The 21,873-nt window shown below is 43.2% G+C and overlaps 1 pseudogene; it reads left to right on the top strand.

The window, feature by feature from the left end:
* The first annotated feature begins 790 nt into the window (after nt 1-790).
* Nucleotides 791-1,826, top strand: LOC147881171 (small ribosomal subunit protein eS4 pseudogene; annotated as a pseudogene).
* Nucleotides 1,827-21,873: the final 20,047 nt, after the last annotated feature.

Genomic DNA, 21,873 nt, shown 5'->3' with positions numbered 1-21,873 from the left:
CCCACAATGTGCATCGCATTTTGAATTCCAAACATGGGGGTGAAGCCAACTTCCAATTGTGAGGGTGAAGCTAAGAGCCTATCACTTCTAAATCCAAGCAAAATTATGTGTCCTTCATAGACAGAAGGCCAAGCTCGCACCTTGACCGAGCTCCTCAAGAATGCTGCTAGAAAGAAGGTTGGTGGACAAACTGAGCTCTATGAGGCTTGAGAGGCCACCCAATTTCGGAGGGATGCTACCTCTAAGGTTGTTAGTGTAGAGCACAAGGCTTTGTAGGCTATGAAGTTGTGCTAGTTGGGGAGGAATATTGTGTTTTCTCTTGTTGCTATTGAGAGGAATTTGTTTAAGGCATATCAGTTGGGCAAGCTCAGCTAGGATGCTCCTAGAGAGTTCGCTCCATGTGAAAAAGAGTTTCTAGAGATTTGAGAGGTTGCATAATTGTGAAGGGATGGTTCCATTGCTGTAGCTCAAATCCAAGAGGCCATTGAGATTGGAAAGTAATTCAAAAGATGGGGGGATGGTGCCGAAGAGATTGTTATAGCTCAAATCCAGCCAAGAGTTGAGCATCATGTGAAATGAGGAGGAATGGTGGCTTTGAAGTGATTTTGATGAAGAATGAGGTGAGGGAGAGTAGGGAGATCCAGTTCTAGGGAAGAATGGGACCTAAGAGATTGTTAAGGGACAAGTGATGAGAGTGAGGAGGGAGCTTTTGGCAAGGTGGGGAGAGATGGAGCTAGAGAGGCAAGACGCGAAGTAGGAGATGCAAGAGGAGGAAGGGTGTCGAGAGACGATGAGCCAGAAGCAAGGAGAAACGGATGAGGAGGAGGTGGTGTTCCAAGACAAGCGCGTCTGCCTCTCGAAAGGAATCCAATTTCTTGCCCTTCACCGTGAAGGAGACCCCAACACTTGGAAGCCCATAGGATGACTCTAGTAGTTTCTTGTGTACCCATGGATATTGCTTGGTCTTTATTATCCGAGGCTACCATCTCTATCTTCGGCTTCTTGTAACTCAGCATGTTGGCTCTCCAAAGGAAAAATCTTTACTAGAGCATTCAATAGGCCAAGCTTGCCAAGAAAATGTGCCTTTCCTCCTCCTCCTCCTCTTCTTCCCTCCTCCTCCTCCTCCTCCTCTTCTTCTTCTTCTTCTTCTTTTTTTTCTTTATCGTACAGTCACTTGAATTGTGCGTGTGATCTCTGATGTATAAGAAGATGGAATAATCTCCCAAGCACACAAGAAACATCTCAAATGGCTCAATGCCCTGTCCCATTGGATTCTTGACAAATTGGGTGATGCATTTTCCCCCAAGCTGTATCATGGGCTTCACGAGATGAGGGATTGCTTCTATTGTTGTAATATTGAGGGACTACTTGCATTATGCTGCTACTGTGAGGTAATTGCCATTTTTATGATCTCTATGGATGGCAATGTTTGCACCATAGTGACTATCTTGATGGATTCATACATGTTGCATCCATCGCTAAAACAACTGACAATGTTCGGCTTCTTTATGATAGCAAGGGAAGATTAATCAATTCATTCTATAAGATGAAAAGTACAATCTTAGCAAGGTTTGAGCTTCCAGCTTTGGTGACAAGGGGATCTCTTGCATCACTACATACAATAGCCGTAGGATCAGTATCTGGATCCCTTGATTAAAGCTAATGATACAATCAAGATATCAATTGAAAGTGGGAAATTGGTGGAGTTTGTAAAGTTCAACATAGGAAATATTGTTACGGTCATTGGTCATCATAACAAAGGAAGAATTGGTGTCATCAAGCATCATGAGAAGCATAAGGGAAGTTTTGAAATAATTTATGTGTAAGATGTACTTGGACAAATCATTGGGTAATGTGTTCGCAATTGGTTTGTTCCTCTAAGTCACTTGTAGCAAAAAATGTTAAAAGAAGCCAAGATTTTTATGTTAGGTGGTAAGCTAAACATAATGTTGGAACTTGAATGTGACGCCCTGTGATACATGCTTTGTATAGTTTCCAATCATGTCTTAGAATTATGTCTTGGAAAAACCTTTGATCATCATCTTTGAATTCTCTACGAGTTTCTAGATCCTATCATGTTGGGAGATTATATACCGATGAATCATGCATAAGTTGGTGGGAGATCACTTGCCTTAATTTTTAGAGGAAGGAACGAACAAAGGCTCAACATTCAATATACCTCTTGAGTTGTAGACTAGGAAGTGTAGGGTCGAAGAACCCAAGACACGTCTGTCCATGCGAACAAAATATTGCCATGTACTCAATCTTTTTGAAAGCACCAATGCATCAAACTTAGAACATCAACAAACACACATGCATATACTAACATCACATGCACACAAAATTATACACATGCTCAAGTGTGTTTAGTCACATGCGCATGTTATCTATGTGTGCCTACATGTGCACACACATGGGAGGATGTGTTTACACATATGTACATGTGTATATTGCTACATGTGTGAGTATGTGAATCCGATTTTTAATATGTGAGCAAACACACAAAGATACACATGCATGTACTAAAACATGCGTAAAAAAAATTTTGGGGTTGAAATCCATGTATAAACTATATTACAAGAAGTAGTCCCCAAAGGGGGGACATGAAGCTACAAATACGTGCATACACACATAAACACTACCACATCTACATGCCTAGATGACTCTAGAAATTGCCTAGGCACCCACTAATACTGCTTGGTCTTTATCATTATGGCTTCCTTCAAAGTTTGTTGTTTGATTTGAATCATTCTTTCAATGAGTAAAATTTACCCTTAACCCTAGGTATAACAAATCTCTTTTCTCTCTCTCACTCTCTCTAATTTTTTTGGACTTTCCCTTTGTGATTGTCTCTAGCCTCACGCGTATGGATGACTTACCCCCTCCCCCCCCGACACACACACACACACACACACACACATAGAGAGGCCCGGTGGGGTGGGGCAGTAGTGCATGTGTATGTACGTGAATAAGGGAGATGGTCAAAGGAAGAGAGAGAGAGAGAGAGAGACGGAGGGACGGAGGGACGAAGGGAGTTCATGGCCGCTCATCTAATCATTTGAGTAAACTGGGCATAAAGTAAAGACCAATAGTGCCTAATAAGGTGGAGGGATCTTGAAATTGAAGAAATTTTAAGATCCTAGCTTGAGACCCAACAGAGCGAGTCTGAAACTCGTCGTAGACGAGTCATGCTACTCGTAAATATGAACACCCAAGAGGGCTAAAATGGGTAATGCACGAGTCGCTAGGCACATGGCAAGCAGCCCTGTTAAGCAATGAATCTTCTAGGGGGACCGTACGATAGAGGGTACGATTTTGACACCTACTTGAGTGTAGGCAAGTCACAATAGGTTGGGTGGAGATTATGCTTTGAAAATCTATGAGTGAGTATGATAAGGGAGACATGGTTGGGGAGAAGCGAACGTATAGGGTAGAGTATGCATTTGAAGGAATGTAGTTTGGTATTGGAGTAGGTGTGACATCTTGGTTCTGAGCAACAAGGTAAGGTCTCAGATGTTGTTAGCTTAGGTAGGGTTCACACCACCCCGCCAGACATCGAGGAAGAAAATGGAGAGGAGGTGGTCGCTAGGGTATGGTGGTTCACACCACCTGGTGGACACAATTTAAATTAAAGCCACACATTGAATGCAACAAAGGATGATTGGCCTAGTGGTGGAGGTAGTCTTCCATGAGCAGTGTGGTAGGAGTTCAAATCCCAATCAACGCAAGTCACGCCTCTTTGTTTTGCTCGCCAAGTAGTTGAGGGCCGCCCATCTTTTTTCTTTCTCCATTTTCGGGCCCGACTTATCCATTGGACCACATTAGACTAGAAACCTGCCCACCATTTTTCATCCATGTCCGACGGGGTGGTGTGAACTCACCCTTAGTGATTGCAACAACATAGAAGCAAAAGCAAAAGCAGTAGCGAATGAGTTGGAGGCAAAACTGCGCGGCTTTGTGGCTGCATCAAGACAAATGATGCAGGCGTGGCGATCAAGACTGGGGAAAGAGAGAGAGAGAGACAAAGAGAGAGAGAGAGAGAGAGAGAGAGAGAGAGAGAGAGAGAGAGTTCTTGGGCGTGTTGCTATCTATGGTGCTTAAGAGCACTATTGATTTGATCTGCATGTCAAAACACAAAAATATTTTTACACACCCCCAAAATCTTTTAGAGAATCACAATATACATGTAAAATACCCTAGTACCTCGTTCACTTGAAGTTGTTGCCCTTTTTTGTCGACTAGGTATCCACATACACTACATACTCCCATTCTCACTTCTTTGGGGATCTTTACATTATTGAAGAAGTTCTTCCACAATCTACTGAAATGACTATAGCTATCAAACCATTCATTTCTCTCTGATATCTCCCCCTTGTAGAGTATGAAAACCTCAAATCTTGTGTAATTATCCATCAAGTGCAGTTTTCCTATTGTGGGCATCACTTATGCATTCAAAGAAAAATAGCTTTCCATCCATGATATGGCCATATGTCCAATAGGCTCAATTAGGCATGGATTCCTAAAACACCTTGTTCTCTTTTGTACATGTGCAAGCCTTGCATTACCCAAGGTATGAATGTTTTTAAAGGCTAATCTGCAAATTTTCATGCTCTCTAAATGATACAATTCCACGTCTCATTCTTCAGGGGATAATAATTAGATTCCTTTCAGATGCTTTTCCATTTTCTTTGCAATTCATGATATAAAAAATTTAGAATTAAAAACAATGGTTTCTTTCAAAAAATATATGAAGCCCTCATGCAGATCCAATCCCGGGGATTGGGTCTACATGAAGCTTCATGCAGATCCAATCCCCGAGATTGGATTAGCATGTAGCCCTATGTGTGGTTGCACGCTAATCCGATCCTTGAGATCGGATTAATGTGCAATCTTGTGTGAGACTGCCTTTTGGTTTTGCATGCTAAATTGATCTTGAGGATCAAATTAGCATGCATCACATGCTAATCTAATCTTGGGGACCGGAGTATCAAATGAGAATGTTCTCCTTTAGGCCCCTGTCGAAAGTTTTTAGCACTACAAACAATTTTGTCTTGATCCATAGAAGATCTTCCATGATTTGCATGCTTGCTTGAGATCTCGAGGCTCCGATGAGTCTGCATTTTCTTACCAATCTGATCCTAGGGATCGGATAAGCATGAGAAACAGTGTGTTGATAAACAAAAGCCAGTCCTTGGGATCGGATTTGATGGAATACTCCAGTTTGGTGATTCCCTAATCGATTTTCTACTTTTTCCATGAGAGTTTTAGGAAAACTTGTGGTTTTCAAGCATATTCTGGGGTTTCTTGTAGTGAACTTTCTTTGGTAAAACATTGATTTTTGCTAGGTTTTTTTATGCTTTTTGCATTGAAAAAGGACTTTGTGCTCTGAAATTTATATTGTCCTTAGTTTTAGACCTTGTTCCATCATTCTATCAAAATTTTAAACAAAAATGTTATTTTGTCAATGCCTCTCTTGTTGCAGATCACTCAAGCTCAAAATCAAGTAGCCCAAAAAGGACTCTGAGCCTTTGGGTTTCTCTCCTTCTCCAACTCCTACCACACCCCCAAGAAAAGTAGGACCAAATGTGCTTCACTTGGAGCTCAAAAGAAGTTGCTTGTGTCTGGTGGCCAATAACGGGGACTTGTTAACATTAAGCCACTAGATCAGCAAAAATCATTGGTAGTAGAGTAGTTCCCCCAAGGAGGCTCCCAAGACATTTCCAAGGCCACCCTTCAATACCCTCACAACAGATGGTATTTGGAGCATAAGGACAATGAGGGCTTGTTGCTATATTTGGCAAGGGGTGCTATTATCTCATACGATGAGAGGACCTTCAAGTGTTGTAAGGCCCTTTAAGTGCTATTCTCTCAGAGGATGAGAGGACCTACAATTGTTGTGGTCCTATAAGGTCCCTCAATTACAATGAGGATGGTAGTGATTTTGTAACCTTTGTAGTTTCAAAGGATTTGGGATCACCTCTCAAAGAGATCTAAGTGGTGGCTGAGATTAATTGTGATGCTGATAAGATTTTGGAAGGCCACCCTTCAATACCCTCACAACAGATGGTATTTGGAGCACAAGGACAATGAGGGCTTGTTGCTATATTTGGCAAGGGGTGCTATTATCTCATATGATGAGAGGACCTACAAGTGTTGTAAGGCCCTTTAAATGCTATTCTCTCAGAGGATGAGAGGACCTACAATTGTTGTGGCCCTGTAAGGTCCCTCAATTACAATGAGGATGGTAGTGATTTTGTAACCTTTGTAGTTTCAAAGGATTTGGGATCACCTCTCAAAGAGATCTCAGTTGTGGATGAGATTAATTGTGATGCTAATAAAAGTTTGGCCTTTCAGTTGAGAGAAAAAGTTAAACGATTAGTATAAGGACCAACTCCAATCTACTAACAATATTGGATCCTTTGATATTTTGAGAGAAAGGGTCATTGGAGATTGAGAGCAAGAAATCCACACAGGGTGAGAGCAAGAAGATGACCAAGACTCACTCCTCACCTATGACCACACAAAATTTTTTGACGTTAGGACTTCGTTTATTCAAACAAGGAAACTTCGTAGGCTGCATGTGGACCTAGATGGAGATCTCTTGAGGTTAGACCACCACACCATCTTCATGTATAAATTTGAAATCAAAGATGAAGATAAATCCTTTTGCAACTATGGTCCCATTTTTTGTCATGGTGGATCGAGCTCAATGTCTTGATAAGGTCAGTTTTGATGTGAGAAGAACAAATAGCTACAGCTATTTTGTTATTAGTGGGTGTCATAGTGTAAAGGCGAGGAGAAAATTATGCACTAAGCATCCTAACTCCCCACACTTTATTAGTGGGTGTCACAGTGCAGAGGATAGGAGAAAATTATGCATTGAGCATCCTAACTCCCCACTCTTTAAAGCTGCAGAGTGAAAAATATATGTTGGTCTGACTAGGGAATAAACCAATCTTTTGGCATGGGATCATAAAAATGATCACGACTACCAGGCATGGTATGAAATTCATACAAAGAATCCATTTCTTCCACAATGAATACCTAGATTTCATGAAAACTAATGATAGAGCAAAATAAGTGATGTTTCTATGAAGGCATTGTCAAATGAGATGAAAATCACAATGTGGAGATCCATGTAGGGAATAAAGGATGAAAAGGTCATCCTTTCTAGGTCAAGGCATCAGAGCTCACCCTTAACAAGATGTCTCAAATGTTTTAAGATAAGCTCCTATGCTCATTTTTTGAATAATTTTATTTTCCTTTATGTTTATAAGAGGTGTATATGTATAATTCCATGTATTCTATTTATTGCAGACATAAGACTTATATGAGAATCAAGAGCAAATGATGACCTGACTCAGTATACAATCTTGGGAGCCCATAGTGACAGATTATCAGTCTCCAGTGCATTTGACTCCTTGAAGCCATTCTTTATTACATTCAAAAAAATAGTAACTATATCATCATATTTCCTATTTGCAATTGCTATTGATTAAAGCCTAGCATTATTTAAAATTTCTTTTGTTTGTAATGCACAAAACTAGAGCAAAATCCAATAACTTGGACTTTCCTTGTCCAAGTTATTTTCTTGCCCATATAAACGGAACAAGGCTTGAAATAGAAACGAGAGATGGTCTCCTTATTTTGGAGAAGGATGAAAATATAAAAAGCTTCATCCCTCTCTCTGACCCTTTAAGGGTTAATTATTACAATGTTTTTTGCTATAATATCAAGGACTTTGCTGCCAATATTCTCAGATGTACTTACAAGTTATCCATAGCCGACATTCCCTAGGGTTTCAAACTAAAGGAAAGTGTCAACGATATCACTTTGGAACACAAGTAGATTGATGCCATGGTGTCGGCATTTAAGGCTCATAACACACCTGCAGTTTGGAGCTTTATTATTTTCCATTCCTCTATCCAAGCAGCATGAGTTGGAAAATCAAGGGTTTGCCTCTTGCTATGTCAAGGATACATCTAGTCACATAGTTTCTCATGCCATCTCATGGTGGTCAAGGATAAATCTATGGCTAGGATCTCATGCTAGCAAAGGTGCCCAAAGGTCAAGGTTTATAAAAATGGGATAGACTAGACACATATCACATGGCCTACATCATATGGTGACTAGAGGTAATTTACAAAAGACTATATGGACTAAAGCAAAACCATAACATTATCTTTGGAGTACTACTCCAAGCAGAGAACCTCAAAAACGACTACATGACCAAGTGATGATTTATTTTAAAGATGTTGGACCTTAAAAACCCAATCTTCTACCACAAAGTTTGTTTGTGCATTTGTTGAAGTACTTTCCTCAATCAGATTTGCCTTGGCATTCTTTGTAAATGCTTGATCATCTTCAAGCTTTCTAGTGTCCAAAAGTGATGTCTCTTGTTGAAGAGACTCACAAGCAATATGAGTATCATCCTTCATCTTGGAAACTTTGAGGAAGCCTTCAATGTTGATCTTGACATCCATATACATCTTCTTGTCATTTGCCAATGAAGTTGGCATAAATTAAAATGTGAAGAGAGTAGATCTCCTTTTTCAATGGTAGCACTAGGAATATCGCATCAGCAAGAATGTTGTACTTGAGAAGTACAAAACATTTAAAAAGGAAACATACTTTGAAACACGGTCATCAACATTTACATCCATTTGTTCACCACTATGAGTGATCATAAACTTCATGATTGTAGAGGAGGATTCCATAAAGTTTGTCTCACCATATGCATACCATACTTACTAATCTCCATATATGTTGGCATGTCTCCACCATGTTATGCTCACACCTTGTCCCAAGCACTTCAATTTGTGCTTGTTGTTGATGAAGGTCTTCATGAGATTTTTCTTGCGACCGCAGAGTACTTTGGATCATAGCGGTCTTCAGGCAAACAGGATAAGCTTAGATCATTGTTGGCCTCATTCTAGATTGGATAACGTTAGCTCTAGCATGAAAAGTTCACACAATAACAAAGTAGATCGTAGCAATGGTCCCCTGTGCAGGTCCTCGGACTAGTGGTCGAATCCTAGTCCATTTCATGGACGTAGCAACCGGTAGCTTTTCTAAACAAGTCGGAGATCCACGATGATGGGATGGCAGTGGGTGACAAGATGGCTTCCAAAGAAAGTATTTCGGCTTCCTCGTGCTCTGAGATCTGGAGCATTTCTCTTGCCTCTAGCATATTGGACATTGTTGGTGCTACGCACGTCCAAGAATTCGGCCTTGAGATGCTGTCAGACCAAAAAGCCCCATTGTTTGATCATAAGATGCAAACCAGAAGTGTGTTCTATTCATTGTGAGAGAGGTGACTCTCTCTTATGGAAATGGGGAGAGGGTGGCCTAGATCATAGGCACCTCCCCTACGTCAGTGGAATCACCCCCTATATCAAGGGAACTTCCTAAATCAAAGGAACCTCCCATGTGGGGGCCTTTGCATTACATCATCACTTATGTCATGGTCTAGACACCTCATAGCACTAGGTGTGCTTCTACTACACCCACACACACACACATGTGACTCCCCTAGATGCATACATGCACCTTAGAGCAAGCCCTTGATCACATTTATCCCAACAAAAGCTTTAATGGATCATGCCCATTCTTGGGAGAACATGATACGGTAAGTTCTATGTAACTTTTCTCATTTGAATATATTATGATGTTTGCTTTCATTGATTTGATTAATAGGGTGAAGACCAATCTAAAGCATGTATCAGAAAACAACATGATACATGCATTTGAAATTATGTCCATTGGATACTTCTCTACAATAGAGAAGGGTAAAGCAATTTTGCATTTTCCTCGTTAGAATGTAAATAATATCTTTTATTTTCCTGCTATCATAGGAAACTTAGGTATATTGATGGTACCAAATCCATCATCAACTCATACTAGAAGCCACAACATTTAATCATCGATGTTAACATCCACAGAGTATAGCCACCAAAATGCAGGGTAATCAATGAGTAAAGGCAACCAAGCCGAATGATCTACATCAACAGGACAAGCTCAAGGGAGTTTGATACCCAAATACACCAAGGTCAATGATTACAAGCAATGTGCACACAGAAGGACTATAGCTCAAACTCAAGGAGTTTGATCCCTGAATACCCAAAGACCTGCTCCAAAGTCCAAGGATTCAAGGATTGCAGGCACAGGCTGTATGTTCCAGCTGCCCTTACCAGGAACAAGGCTAGTGGAGTTGTAGGAGAGAAGAGAGATGGAAAGAGAGAGAGAGAGAGAGAGAGAGAGAGAACGGAAATCTCTTTTTTCATGTAGGAATGCCATTTGTGAGCATGGGAAGCTTGTTTTTTATGTTTTTTGGTGTTTCAAGTTGATAGGATCTTAGTAGGCTTGATTGCTAAGGTCTTTGTGTGGTCTAATCACCTCAAAAACAACAAAAGTAAGGATTTTTGTCAAGTTTTGAAGTAGTTTTATGTTCTAAAACTCTCCTTTTCTGAGTTTTTGCATTTTGACTTCCAAAAAGTGTTTGTTTTCAAGTTTTTTTTCATTGACTAGGTAGATTAGGTAGTGTAGCACCCCCCCATCACAAAAAATCATGAATAAAAACTTTAAATTTCTCAGAAATCATCAAATCTCAATCGGCATTGTCTTCTTCACGGGTCATGGCTTCCTGCTCATAAAGTAGATCATGCAGTATAGCTCCTTTTCTATCTTCACGTGGCTAGTAGTCGGTGCTATAGCGTATCACACTAACCAGTTTCCCCGTCGACTGGTGCATTAGCCGGATCCCATCGATCAACTTGCATTGACCCGGTGCTGTAGCGCTTCCCCGTCGACCTAACCTCTGACTACGGGTTACCCTGCCGCTCGGAGTTAATGCATGTCAAAGTTACTTCCGCACCGACCTGACAAGCCGTTGACCAACACTGTAGTGGTTTCTCGTTGACCATTGCTATTCTACTATCCCATCATCGATGCGGTGAACCCACCCCTCCGTCCATGGTCATAATCATTCCCCGTCATCGTCGCGTTACTCCATCACACCGCCTGTCACCGTTCAATCCCATCGTCCGTTGTTTTTGACTTACCCCGCCATCGATGCTATATGCCTATCCCATCAATCGTCGCCGTTTTGATCCCCACGCTCGTCGCTATACTATCCCGTCGATCGATGCATTAGTAAGATCTCGTCGATTCCCTATCCCGCTGCCCACACTATTATCCTGTATCCTTATGCTTGGGGTAATATCCCTTCCAACTGATCACATCGACCACGTGGCAACCATTATCCCACTGATTGTTGTGATACATTCATCACATTAACCCATGCTATTTCCTTATTCCACTGATCATTCACTGAAAGCTTACACCGTCACCTGCTGCCAAAGCCGTATTACACCACCCGTTGCTATACTTGTAGCCCACCGATCAGTGTTGTAGAGTTATCCCGCGGACTGGTGTGATACCTCTGGGGTAGCTAAGGAATTAACAAAAAATTCCAAAACCTCAGTTCAGCTTGGGTGTCCCTAGTGAAAGGCATCCCACATGCACTTGAGGCTTGGAAGGATTTTGCCAAAGGGTCCAGTGCTAGAAGAAAGCACTTGGAGCTACGCCTAGCCCCCACCCTCCATCCTAGTTGGGAGTCCGGAAGCTTGATTCCGAGCCTCCACTTGTTCATAGATCCCCATCTAAGCACTCCATCTAGTTCAGACAAAACAGGGAGCCTTGAAGGAGTGATGCAAGACCCCTCAGGTCCAAGGGCATCAGAATCCCCCTTCACGAATGTAGCCTCTCCCAATTCTCTTGCACCTTCGGTTGCATCCAAGCTTAGAGGTACGTTCTTTAACATGTTTGGCTGCTTAGGACAAATAGAGTTGACGAACATGGAGAACCCCTTTGCTGGCATGTCCATATGAAGGGAAGGCCACTAGTAGACAGTTCTCAAGCCCTAGACTGGGATAGAAACTACCATCATTGATCCAGGTTCCTCTGCCTATGCCAGACCCCCCAGTGGGAGAACATGGATGAGGAAGATCCATGGATGAGGGAACTTGAGGGGATACTAGAAACGTCCATGGTGGAATGTCTTATGACCCTCTAACAGCCTTGCGCCCACCAACCTTCGTCAACTATGGGGCACCACAGTTCCCACCCTACCGCTCGCTGCATGGAACCAATGTTACCATGCCCCAGGACCCACCGCCTCCGAGAGTTCGTTCCTTCTCGTCTATATCGGTTGCACCAATGAACACAGGCATGGGTACTTCCATCCCAATGCCAACACCAGCAGCTACATGGACACCACCACCTGGGCTAGGCCTAAGGCCAGCCTTGTGACCTATCAAGCCCATAGTAACACCACCCCCGCTAGTTGCTAGAGGATCGGGAGTGGAGCCCTGACTCACTACCTCCCGCCAGAGGATCAACAAGTCCCCGTATTCCAGACTACCCCCATAAATGCAAGAGTTAGATATTTGAACTCAATTGCTGAGAGCCTTGCTCTGATGTTATACATGCCAAGGTCCCCATAGAGCAAGTGAATGCCCCTACAGAGGCACTTCAAACCCACCAGCGTCCTGTTTCAAATGCTAGGGCCCACACTTCTTGAAGGAGACCTACACCCACCTATAAAGAGACCTACCCTGACCTAGTCTTAGAAAAGCAATACATAAAGGATCCCTAGAACTTGGTGCATGATTGCCAAGATAAGTTCGATCATCGACTAAAGGCCAGTAGGGGGTCATATACTATCCATCCAGCCCACCTGATATCGAGGAGTGAAATTGCACAAGGTCTGAGAAAGAGTGGAGGAAGAGGAACATCTCAGCTTGGAGCAGTCAGAAGCTCTGGCTCTGATGTAGAAGATGTTCCAAGAAGACCAAGTGCTACGTAACCTCCAAGATGAAGGAGATCTGTACGGCTTCAATGACATGTCCATGGAGAAAGAAACTTCACGAGAACCCTGCGACAGCGTCGGGCTGGCTACCTTCCTATCTATAGAGGTGAAAATGCCGATCACATCTCTACCAAGAGGAAACTCCATCCTATGGCGTGATTGTCCAATTGGATGAACATGCTGTTCCTACTGCCAACCCTAAGCCCAACCACTCAATGCTAGAAAAGAGGCGGAACCTACCCAAGATTCCCATCAACAAGCTAGGCCAGTATTTTAAGGGTGATGACACGAATGCCTCTATCCCCATAGTCTACCAAAACCAAAAGGAAGAAGCCATCCTAGATGGGGGAGCAGGAGTGAGTGTTTGCACCAAGGAATGCTAGGAGAAATGGGGAAAACCCACACTCGAGCAGACCCATCTGGCAGTAAAGCTAGCCGATGGAGGAACCATTGAACCTCTAGGAGTGTTGACTGGCATAAACATTAAGGTGTTTGGATTCACGTACCCTGTCAAGTTCGTGTGATCATGGAATTCACTCGACGGCCAGGATATGAAGCTATCCTAGGCAGGCAACAAGTAGATATTATCATTGTGCCAATCATGCACGAGCTCAGACATTTGCAAGAAGGGCACAAGGAGCAAACCATGAGAGTGGACCTGCATACCTACAAGGCCCACCCATTGTTAGGACACCTCTTTGCCGCCACAGAGTTCACAACCACTACCCAAACCACCTCCACAAAGCTATTCCAACCTTGTGGCAAGGAAGACGATGGACGTCTTCTAGTATGCACCTCTCCCCAAGCTAGAATTCTCGCAGGACTGGATGCACATCTTAGCCAACATAGATGTCCCTAAAAGAGTAGGGTTTCAGATCACCTCCCCAGAGCTCGAGGGTCTGACAACAATGGTTCCCCTAAGGATGTTCAACATGCTCAAACCCTGAGAGGTAAGTAAGGGAATAGTAAGGGTAAAATCAGATCTTCATTGGTTGACCTCCTACCTGGGTGCCACGATTGCCCAAGTTCTCCTCTAATTGGGGAAACAGTGTAAGCAAGGTAACCACCCCCGTTGGCTCTATAAGTACAAAGGAAGAGCCCCCTTTAGGTCCCAAATCCCCTATATCCAAAGGCAAGGCTAAGGCCAAAAGGTCCACTACTTCGACAGAAAAAGAGAGGGAGATTGAGGATAAAGAAGACCTACGGCAGGTACCAACCCACTATAAGGCCTATACTATCCAGAATTGTAAGATCTTATACCAACAGGCCAAAAGATCTCGAGAGGATGGTTGTTATCAGGGATATAATGGACCAGCCCCAATTAAGGAAGTAAACCTAGCCCCAGAAGGCCAGGACACACAACCTATATTTGTCACTGATGACCTCACTCCCAATGAGGAGAATGCATTAATAGCTCTCCTATAAGAATATAAGGACTATATGGCCTAGAAATACATGGACATGAAAGGAGTACTTGCCGTAATAGTGTAGCATACAATCCCCATGATGGATGATGTCAGGCTAGTATGGCAACACCCCTACCCTATGAATCCTAAATATGCACTCATAGTGAGGGAAGAAATCTAGAATCTCATAGATGTAGGATTCATCTATGAGATCAAGCATACAGACTAGGTATCACCCATTGTGATAATCCTGAAGAAAAATGGAAAAATTAGAGTATGCATGGATTTGAAGAAGGTGAATGTGGCCACGAGACATGACCACTACCCCTTGCCATTCATGGAACATGTTCTAAAAAGGGTAGCCAGAAAGGAAGCATATAGTTTCCTAGATGGATTTTTAAGTTACAACCAAGTATCAATTGCCCCCCAAGACTACCTTTGCAACCCAATGGGGTGTATATGCAGCCAGGGTTATGATTTTTGCATTAACCAATGCCCCAGCTACCTTCCAACGTATGATGATCATGGTATTCAAGGAATACTTGAGGGACTTTGTGGAAGTCTTCTTGGATGATATCTGCATGAACTCAAAATGGGATGACCACCTGAAGTATGTCCTCAAGAAGTGCTACTTATACCGCATATACCTCAACCCCCTTAAGTGATAGTTTTGGGTCAAACATGGTGTCATCCTAGGTCACATGGTGTCTCAGAATGGAATCTCTATGGACCACAACAAAATCAAACTCATATTGGAGTTACCACCCCCCACCAACGCTAAGGGAGTCCGATGATTCACTGGCCATATGGGCTATTATCAGAGATTCATCTTGTTCTACGCCAACATAGCCTGCCCGTTATACAAGGTGCTAGTGTCCTTTGAGTGGACCGAAGAATGCCAAACATCCTTTGAAACCCTCAAGCTAGCTCTAGCCACCGCACCAGTATTGAGCTCTCCCGATTGGAATTTAATATTCCACGTCCACATTGATGCCTCTAACTTTGTCATTGGATGTGTGTTAGCCCAACCTAGGGAGCATAATTTGGATTACCCGATATACTTTGCAAGCCGTCAACTAAATGAGGCCAAAGGTAACTACACCACCACCAAGAGAGAGGGTCTCACCATGGTCTATGGAGTCAAGAAGTTCATGCACTACTTAGCCAACAAGTTTATCTTCTTCGTGGACCATCAAGCATTACTGTACTTGGTCAAGAAACCATGCATGACTGGATGCATCACTAGGTGGATGTTGATCCTACTAGAATTTGACTTCACAGTCGCTGTGCGTAAGGGTAAAACCCACGTTCTAGCCAACCACCTATCGAGGATCCCAAATGTGGTGAAGCACCAATGGGAGTAGAAGATGATCTTCCCGATGCTTTCCTCTTCTTCCTTGACGTCATTCCAGAATGGGCCACTGAAATTGGCCACTACTTGGCCAATGGACTATCCCTAGGCCAGGACCTTAAGAAGGATAGAGCCTATAAACTCATTAAGGATGCACTGCCATATCAGTTGAGATAGCAAGCCAACTCTACCACGTGGGTGAGGATGGCATACTGTGAAGATGCGTCTGTGAACATGAATACATCGAGGTGCTTGAAGAAGCCCACCACTTGAGAATCGTAAGAGGCCATTTTGCCATGCTAAGGTTACAGCACGTAAAGTGCTGCAAGCTGGTCTTTGGTGATCAACACTCTTCGGACACGTGGCCAAATTGTCAAACAATGTGAACCCTGCCAGCGCATCCAAATCCCACACAAGGCAAACATGATGCCCCTGACTAGAATCCTGGCTAACCAACCCTTCGAGAAATGGGGCATCGATTTCATCGGTCCCATAAGCCCAGCTACTAAGGGGATCGGGGCACGATACATCATCCTCGCCACTAACTACTTCACTAAGTGGTTAGAAGGAAGAGCCATGGTAAAGGCTAATGCAAGATCCAGCGCCAAATTCTTATATGAACAAGTCATCATGCACTTTGGATGCCCATTGGAGTTAGTCAACAACCGAGGAACTCACTTCCTCAACAAAACCATAGCAATCCTGACGAGCGAGTTTATGATCATTCATAGGAAGTCAACGCCATACTACCCCAAAGCAAATGGCTTGGCTGAAAGCTCCAACAAGACTTGCTGTAAGATTATCACATGTACAGTATAAGCCAGTCGTACCGGACTGGTGGGCACATAAGCTCATAGCAGCGTTATGGGCCTACAGGACCTCCTATAAACTGGCAACACATTGTACCCCCTTCAAGTTAGCCTTTGGGGTAGAGGCAATAATGCCAATGGAGTATGTAGTGCCTAGCCTCCGTCTTGCTGTAAAAGAAAGGGTCACAAAAAACACACTAGCCAAAAGGCTAATCGACCTTGAAAAGCTAGAAGAGACAAGGTTGCGAGTAGCCTACTCTCTCCGAGTAGAAAAGGCTCGACATAAAAAGTGGTTCAACCACAACCTCAAGAATAAGTACCTAGCAAAAGGGACTTGGCACTCCTATACAGTGTCTGCAACACCAAATGTAAGCTTAAGTATCGAGGTATGGGTCCTTACCACATAGTTGAGATCACTCCTCAAGGGTCATGCCGAATAGCCACCCTTGATGGAACATAAATGGATGGCTACCTAAATGGAAGCAAATTGAAAAGATACTATGGACCACTTACTATCTCCACCCTTCAAGCCATACATAGAGGAAAGAAAATCAAGGCAGACGTGGCCAAGATGAAGCGCCAAGCCATCGAGGAAGCTAAAATCCGTAATGCTAAGATCCGACAGCATAGACAAATGACCCTTCTTAAGGCAACAACTATGAACAAATGCAAGTAATGGATGAGCTAACAATAGAACCAGCTAGGTTGCTTGTTCAGAGGTACTGCGCATGCCCATCAAAGCACTCATGGTCCCAGGAGCGAGCCACAACTTCATCTCTCAAGAGGTATGGGAAAAGCTATAGGTACCCCTAACCCTCACTATTGCCTTAATTAGAGCTATAAACGGCCAACTTCTACAAACCTTGGGTTATGTAAATCTAAGTCTAATGGTTGTTTGCCAAGCTATGGATATACGCTTTTATGTTCTCCTTTTAGAAGCTACTGAAGAGCAGATTATTCTAGGAAGAGCCTGGTGCTACGCCATCAACTACCAAATCGACTAGTCTACCTGAACTGCTTCACTTACCAATGGTGTTCAAATGGCAATAGTCCCACTGTGCAAACCAAGCCCCCCCTCTTCGGCCTCAACCTTGCCAATTCACAACAATGAAGCAATGCAACAAAGCCAATTGGAAGCCCAACCCTCTACCAACACACCACTTAAGGGCCCAGCTCGAAAGGAGTAGAAAGCTCGCCGCAGTGGTAAACCAATGCCATTGCACACTCAACCAATGCTACCATCCTCCGCTCAAGAAGTCTAGGAGCTACAAGTACAAGATGCTATCCTCTATGCCCAACGTCACTTCGATTGGAACCGATGCCCACAGAGCATGATAATGCAACAACAGTAGCTTCGATGACCTCAAGATCACTTCCCCCACACACATGCACTAACCAAAGAAAGCTGCACTGTGAGCTCATGCCTCATCCATTGCCATGCATCACCAACAGTTCAAGGAACATCACCCACTCAGGCAGCCATGGCAATAAAGTCACCTGGATCCAAAAAAAGACAGGGCAACTCTCAAAGGTGTCGAAGGCAGCACCACAAGAACTTGTTTCTTCCTGGGATACAGCACCAGAAGAACCTGCTAATGAACCAGACACAGCAGGCCAACCTCAAGGTACCAAATACGCACTGGTGCCAAGGGCGGTCCGACTTAACACAAACATCGCCACCACCAGTTGAGAAACTCCATAGGAACCGAATTCCATCCCACGAAGAGATACACAAGAACCTCGCCCTAGGGATGGTGAAGACTCAAAGGTAATGGCACCGCCCTACTCACACAAGCAGGGGCTAGCCGCACAGATAGATTCACATAAGCTCATTTTAAAAGGAGATTGGGAACCCGCAACAACAACAAAGTCCGACACAAAGGAGCCTCTAGCATCCAAGGTAAGGAACAAGCTAGACGCATACTCTACATGGCTCCTCACTCGCTATGCTGCAATATGACGCCTACCTCCACTACATTCATCATAATCATTGCATCTATGTCTAGGTGAGTCAGTATGGTAGGCATCTCACCTGACGCACCCATAGCCCACTAGTCCTTATCGAACACACCGCACACACACACACGATCAGCACCAGGGTCTGCTCTTTCATTTTTATAAGTGTTCATGCTCTTGCACGCTGACCTCACTATCACATTGCACCACATGAGTGCACTCCACTTACTCCACATTTTTCCCCACCCCTCCTCCCTCCTTCTCTTTTCCCTATTTTTACACACTCACTACCCCACCAACCATCACCAAAACATTCACCACCAATCGTCACCGACATGTTCCCCACTGATCATCGCCAAGCCATTACACCATTGATCGTCGCAATCATGATACCCCATCGGATCGTCGCCAACCAACACAACACTGGCCCATCACCATTTGAGTACCACGTCGGTTGTGACATAAGACACTCCATGCCAACCATCACCATCGAGGTTCACCAACCGACTGTCAGCACTAAATGCCGCCATACCAATAACCCCTCGGTCGGGGGGATAGAAATCTATAAAAGCAGGTCTACCCCACCAAGTCATCACCATAACTGTTACAACAAAACTCTGTCAAAATTTATCCAAAAATATGACAATTTCTTGCCCACTTCCTCTACATCCCACCAGCAAATTTATATCCTCCTATTCTTCCTCATCCATCGATTCCCTCATCACTCAACTTACCGTCCTGTTTGTGATGGAGTTCGAACATGACTTTTTCAAATTCGAAGTTGATGGGTCTCCACCCTCGCCGTATTCCAAAGGCCACTGGCCCATCAGCTTCTCAGAGCACTCCTTTTGCCACCACAATTCGAATGCCGACCAAAATACCCGTGGACTTACAAGACGAAGACATCTCCACCAGACATGCTACTCAAGAAGAGCCAGCTACAGCAAGCACACCCCCAATGAGAATACGAAAGCGCAACCCGATGCCAACCGCAGGCGAGTACAAGATCGTGCATTCACAGGCGCACTCGCCATTAGGAGAAGCATGGCTCCAAGAGCTAGAGGCTTGCATGATCCACTCGCACTTTGCTTACGAGGGTCGGGACTACACCCTCCACTACCACACGACAGCAGAATATGCCGCTCTCCAGGACCTCAGCAGTTGTGGAGGCACTTAACTTTGCAGGCTTGGGAAGAGTAGCAGCCCATTTTCCATGCCACCTGGACATGACGCTACTGGCGGAATTCCTGAAGACATACGACAGCAACACCAAGATTGGTGTCCTGCATGACTCAACCGGCAAACCCCACCACTACCAGATCAATCAAGACACAATGTGGGCAGTATTCAACTTGCTAGTGGTGGCAAAGAAATACTCCAAGAAAAATCTCTCTCTTTGATACATCTCTCTATAAAACAACACACACATGTGCACCCCCCCCCCCACACACACACACACACATATATATAATATCTTCCTCTCTTTGTGTCACCTCTCTCTCTCTCTCTCTCTCTACTTGTTAGCAGTGTCATGTACTCCCCCCTCATACATACATGTGTGTGTGTGTGTGTGTGTGTGTGTGTGTGTGTGTTTGTGTCTGTGTATATATGTATATATATAGATATATAAATTATATATAACCCATCTACGGCCGACGGGTTAGAGACAAACTTTGCTAGGTCTCAAGGTTTGGATCCTAGTGCGCCTTCAATTTCAAGGAATAAAATCTTAGCTTTTATTTACAAATCTCAGTATTGAATGCTCTTAAAGGAAAATTTAAGTTGTATCTTTAGCGTTACTTGTACTTGGAAAAAATGTTTTTGGTAACATTACATACATCTCTCTCTCTCTCTCTCTCTCTCTCTCTCTCTCTCTCTCTCTCTCTCTCTCTCTCTCTCTCTCTCCATGAGAAAGTTTACAAATCTCAACATTTATATGCTTTTTAGTAAGTTTACAAATCAAATCCCAATGAAGCCCTAAGAATGCATTTATTAAAGAATATTTCTTATACAAATATTATCCTCTCTCTCTCTCTCTCTCTCTCTCTCTCTCTCTCTCACACACACACACACACATGCATGCATGCACACACATACTATTATTTTTCCCACATGTGTGCACATGCTCAAGTGTATGTATGCTCAAGTACATGTCTATGCCTGTGTCTACACATGGATATGTGTATGTTTGCTTATTTGTGCACCTAGGTCATGGTGTGTCTACACACATGTACATGTGTGTTGAGTCTTTGGGCATGTTTGAGTGTGCACATCTCTATCTACGTGTGCATGTGGCCTATGCTTACATGTGTGTGTATCTTGTTGAGATCTTGTGTGTTTACTCACCCATATAAACACAAATATACACACATAGAGGAAGACGTATAATAACACCACATGGACACACATAGAGATACACTCACACATGCCTAGAGAATCAACATACATGTGTAGACACACCCTCACATGTGTGCATATGTAGATTAAAAAACCTCCAAATGTGCATAGACATACATACACCTGTGCATATGCACGTGTGTAGGGATACTTGAGCATGTGTATGTGTAATTTTATGTTTAGGTGTGTTATTTGTGTGTACATGTACTAATGTATGTACATGTCTGCTTGTACATATATGCATGCACACGCTTACATGTGTCAACTCTATGTTAGACTTATCCATTCTTGATGTACATGTGTCAATTCTATGTTAAGCCTATCCATTTGTGGCTTACACACTACTATGATCTAATTGTGCATTACATATTTTCTCCATGTTCTTATGTTTATACCTTCTACTTCGCTCCTACTCTTCTTCTATTTATTTTTGCCTAGAATAGGAGAAACCACCCTTGCTCTTTCTATATATTTTCTGCTGCAATCCCCTAAATATTTGATGTTCACACATCCAAATTGACTTCTCTCTTTGAGAATACGGTTAGAGAAACTTGTAATGTGGATGTGTGGCCCAGTTCATCATAGGAATATCTCTACCTATTCATACTCATCGTTATGAATTTTTTCTCAAAGATGATTAGGGGTCATCTCTTTCATTGTGAGCTTTTGCATCACCATAGCTCCCTTCTCTTCTTCTTCATTTCCTTTCTAGCATCCCCATTGTCATAGCTCCCTTTTCATTCTTCCTTTCTACCTTTGCAATTTCCATCTCCATCTCCATCTCCAAATTTTTATATTTGTAAATCTCTATCACCATCACTCCGTATACACTACAATTGGCATCCCTATAGCTTGCAATTGCCATTACAATCTCCATCACTCCCACTACATTACCATAGCTCCATTCCCCATAGCAGTAGTATCTGGAAGAGACAACAGCAATAGCAATAGTCAGTTGTAATAGCAAGAGGAACAAAAATCGTAAAAACTTTGGGGCAATTTTAGTCCTCATCTCCTTCCTCTACCCTCTCCATGGACTGACCCTCAATGTGACCCCTCCCTCCATTCCTATCCTCTTTTCCCCTT

The sequence above is a fragment of the Dipteris shenzhenensis genome, chromosome 31 (assembly GCF_047967505.1).
Source record: "Dipteris shenzhenensis isolate YYH24624 ecotype China chromosome 31, Dip_SZ_1.0, whole genome shotgun sequence".
Lineage (NCBI taxonomy): Eukaryota > Viridiplantae > Streptophyta > Polypodiopsida > Gleicheniales > Dipteridaceae > Dipteris > Dipteris shenzhenensis.
The sequence above is the reverse complement of the archived record's forward strand: the minus strand, read 5'-3'. Positions and strand labels throughout refer to the sequence as shown.